Source organism: Rhincodon typus, unplaced genomic scaffold, assembly GCF_021869965.1.
Source record: "Rhincodon typus isolate 14 unplaced genomic scaffold, sRhiTyp1.1 hic_rhity00000632, whole genome shotgun sequence".
In the NCBI taxonomy this organism is placed as follows: Eukaryota; Metazoa; Chordata; class Chondrichthyes; order Orectolobiformes; family Rhincodontidae; genus Rhincodon; species Rhincodon typus.
The window spans coordinates 36,897-41,859 of record NW_025966270.1 but is presented as its reverse complement, the minus strand read 5'-3'; positions in this window follow the sequence as shown (position 1 = coordinate 41,859).

Genomic DNA, 4,963 nt, shown 5'->3' with positions numbered 1-4,963 from the left:
TATTTAACATTTGTGAAAATCAGCCAGCAGTGCAACCAGAGGCTGGATTCTGGTACGTTTTACGATCAGTTTAAGTGAGATACAAAAAGACAAGGAAACAAACTATCAAAACAGCTCCTTTTCAGAGTATGGCTGTATCTACTGCTTGTTCTTTTGAGAATATGCATGTAGTATCAGCCAGGGAAAAAGAGTAGAGGAATAATTCAGAACTGCAATATGTATATTTTAACATTGGACATTATTTATCTTTGTAAATACGCTGAATGAAATAAACATGACTGCCAACAAATGTCTTGGTTGAAAATTATGGAGGCATTTGCTTTAACTTGGGATCCTTCAAACACATTAGCCATGTCAACTGTAAACTTACAATTTACTTTTTCCCGCACTTGAATATTTTCATTCCACAAGATTGCAAGTTTTGAAGCTTGCTCTTAATGTGATGTGGAAAATTTGACAGAAAGGTTACATCCTGTGACATAATTACATTCGTCAATCAGTCTTGGCAAAACTACAGGCTTTTTGGAGCTTGACATTGTAAGTACACAACTCAACGTTATAAAGATGAGATAATTTCAATGTAGTAAAGGCACATGAAGATGCAGAGATAGGTCATTCCATGTATGGAACAGAATCACTTAGAAGATAGAACAGTTCAGCACAGTACAGGCCCTTCGGCCCACAATACTGTGCCAACCTATTATCCTACACTAAGATCAAACTACCCTGCATACCCTACATTATACTATCATCCATGTGCCTATCTAAGAGTCGCTTAAAAGTCTCTAAAGTATCTGACTCCACTACCACTGCCAACAGTGCATTCCACACACCCACCACTCTGTGTGAAGAACCTACCTCTGACATCTCCCCTATACCTTTCTCCAATCACGTTAAAATTATGCACCCTCATAATAGTCATTTCTGACCTGGGAAAAAGTCTCTGACAATCCACTCGATCTATGCCTCTCGTCATCTTGTACACCTCTATCAAGTCAGCTGTCATCCTTCTTTGCTCCAATGAAAAAAGCCCCAGCCCCCTCAACCTTTCCTCATACGACCTGCCCTCCAGTCCAGGCAGCATCCTGGTAAATCTCCTCTGCACCCTCTCTTAAGCTTCCACATTCTTCCTATAATGAGGCGATCAGAACTGAACACAATATTCCAAGTGTGGTCTAACCAGAGTTGCAGCATAATGTTGCGGCTGTTAAACTTAATTCCCCTACCAATGAAAGCCACTTGAACAAGTCTTCAGCAACATAGTTGTTTTGAAGTCGCTCATGGGATGTGGTTAGGCTAGTGCTTATCACCCATCCCTAATTGCCATGGAGAAGATGGTGGTGAGCTATCATTTTGAACCATTTGAGTCCTTGGATTATAACAACATCTGCAGGGGTGTTAGGAAGAAAGTTACAGGATTTTAACTCAGTGACAGCGAAGGAATGGAGATATAGTTGCAAGTCTGGATAGTACGTAGCTTACAGGGGAGCTTGGAGGTGGTGATGTGCCCCTACATCTGCTGCCCTTGTCCTTCAAGGTGGTAGAGGTCACGGGTTTCACATGTGCTGCTGTAGGAGTTTTGGTGAGATGCTGCAGTGAATTTTATAGATCATACACATTGTATGTCTGTGTGAAGGAAATGAATGTTGAAGGTGGTAGATGTGCTGCCAGTCAGGCAGGCTGCATTGTCCTGGATGGTGTAAAGCATCTTGAGCAGAGCTGTACCGAGTCAGACAAGGGAAGAGTATTCCATTACACTCCTGACTTTTACCTTGTAGGTAGTGGACAGGCTTTAGGGAGTCAGGAGGCAAGTTATATGTTGCAATATTCCTAGCCTCTGACTTGGTCTTGTTGTGGAAGCATTGAAATGGCTAGTCCAGTTCAGCTTCTAGGCAAATGATAAGCCCCAGGATGCTAACAGTAGGGGATTGTAGGGTAATGCCATTGAACATTGAGGGTCCATATTAGATTCTCTCTTGCTGGAGATGGTCATTGCCTAGCACTTCTAATTCTACTTTATTGTCACATGTAATCATGTACAGGAATAGAGTACAGTAAAAAGTGTACAAAGTTGCCATTCAAAATCTTCAACTGCTGTCATCGATCTGCTGCAGATACAATCATTGCGCTGTTAGTGAGGGAGATCCAGGCTATTGACTTAGCACCAGTGAAGGAGAGCCCAAATGTTTTGTGGCTTGGAAAGGAATTTGCAAGCGGTGAAATTACTGTGTGTGCTTGCCCTTGTAGGTCATAGGAGGTAGCATGGTTTGAGTTCACTCCCCCATTCGATCATGGCCGAAATGTGTCTCAATCCCGTTCTCCTGCCTTCTTCCTGTAAGCCTTGATCCCCCTTCTAATCAAAAACCTGACTTAAATACACTCTATGACTCAGTCTCCACAGTGCTCTATGGCAACAGGTTCCACAGATTCACCACCCTCTGCGTGAAGAAATTCTTCCTCATCTTGGTTCTAAAGGGTCGACACATCTTCCCGAGATTGTGGCCTGAGGTCGTAGCCACTCTTCCTAGTGGAAATATCACCTTTGTGTCCACACCGCTCAGTATTCTATTAGTTTCAATGATATCTCCATCCCCCTATTCTTCTGAACTCCATCAAGTACAGACCCACAGTCCTCAACTGCTCCTCATATGATAAGCCCTTCATTCCAGGGATCATTCTTGTGAACATCATCTGGGCCACCTCAAATGCCAGCATATCCTTCCTTAGATACGGGGCCCAAAACTGCTCACAATATTCAAAATGCAGTCTGACCACAGCCTTGTACAGCCTCAGCAGTACATTTCTGCCCTTGTGTTCTAGCCCTTCTGAAATGAATATTAACATTGCATTTGCCTTTCTAACTGCCAATCGAACCTGTATGTTAACCTTAGAATTCTGAACTAGGACTCCTAAGTTCCTTAGTCCTTCAGATTTCCAAACCTTTACCCCATTTAGAAAATAATCTATGCCTCCATTCTTCCTACTAAAGTGCACAACCCCACCTTTCCACAATACATTCCATCTGATACTTCTTTACCGACTCTCTTACCCTGTCCAAATCCTTCTGCAGCCTCCCTGCCTCCTTAAAACTACCTGTCCCCCCACCTATCTTTGTGTCATCTACAAACTTAGTCCTTCATCCAGATCATTAATGCACTTGAATAGTTGTGGTTTCAACACTAACCCCCATTGAAATCCACAAGTCACTGGTCACCACTCTGAAAAAGACCCCTTTATTCATACTCTTCTACCTTCTACCAGTCAGCCAATCCTCTATCTATGCCAGTATCTTGCTCCTAACACCATGCGCTCTTATCTTATTTAGCAGGGTCCTGTGCAGCACTTGTCAAAGGCCTTCTGGAAATCCAAATAGATCACAGCCACTGGCTCTTCTTTGTCTAACGTGCTCTAATGTGCTAATGATTTGTAAGCCATGATTTCCCCTTGAAATCGTGCTGATTCAGCCTTATCGTAACATGCACTTCCAAGTACTCCACTGTCTCATCCTTAGTAATCTAAAATGTTACCAATGACAGAGGTCAAGCTAACCAGCCTATAATTTCCCGTCTTCTGCCTCCCTCCCTTCTTAAACAGCAGTGTCACATTAGCTATTTTCTAGTCCTCTGGGATCTTCCCTGACTCCAGTAATTCCTGGAAGATCACCACCAATGCCTCTACAATCTCCTCAGCTATCTCCTTCACTCTGGGGCGTAGTCCATCTGATCTGGGTGATTTATCCACCTTCAGACCTTTCAGCTTCCCCAGAACTTTCTTCTTAGTGATGGCCATTACACTCACCTCTGACTGTCTTACCAAAGGAGCATTGGGTAAATTTTTGAGCATCTCAGAGTGAATAACGTGCAAGACTCTGGGATAAGTCAGCAAAAATTGATTAATTATTCATGCTCAACTTGTTATAATTGGAATTATAGGATTTCAAATTGCATGTCAACAAATTGTTGTTTCTGCCGGAAGACTGTTATTGTATTGTCTTGTTTCATGTTTAAGATCCATCAATACAGATAGCATCAGACGTTTTAAAGACAAACCTTTTTCATCTTTCACAGGATGCCAGGCCAACATTTATTGCTCCTCCTCCTTCACTTGTTAGTTTAGGGATGAGATGGTAGCTTGTGCTAACGTTACTGAATTGTTAATCTGGAGGTGCAGGCTAATGCTCTGAGTACACAGGTTCAATTGCCACCACTGCAAGTTGTGGAATCCAAACACAATTGATAAAAATCTGAAATTATAAAACCAGTCTCAATAATAACCTCAACAATTGGTATTTTCTTAAAAAAAAAAGTCTAGTTCACTTGTAGTCTGGGAAGGAAACCTGCCATCTTTCCTGGTCTGGTTTACATGCGACTCCAGACCAATGGTTATCTCTTAGCTACATCTGAATTGTGCAACTCAGTTAAAGGGCAGTTAGGGACTGGCAACAAATTCCAGTGATATCCACATTCCACAAAAGAATAAAGTATGATGACTGTTGAAATGTTACAGCTCCTGCTAAACCTTCACTGTGGAATATTCACAATCAGCTGATAAATAAGCACTTTTACTTATACAACAAGGTGACCCACAGGGCTATCCAGAGACCGCAGAAACATTGTGACAGTTGACACAGTAATTTCCAGCAGTAAATGCGATCAGAAAAATGTGACCAAGAACAGTGACAACCAGACATTGTCATTGAGGCCTAGTCCATCTAGAGTGAGGGGACACAACCACAGGATCAGCAGTAAGCATTAGGTCTGAGGTAAGGTAACACTGCTTCATTTCAAGGACTGAGTGTTTTTGATAACCTCTACTCCAGATGCTCAGTCATTGACCAAGAAGGGAAGTGGAGTTCAGACAGAAGATTAGCTATGATCTTACAGAATGGTGGAATGGGGCCTTTTGGCTTACACCAGCTGCTATTTCTTATGACTGCATAATATTGATAAATCGAGTCAGACAA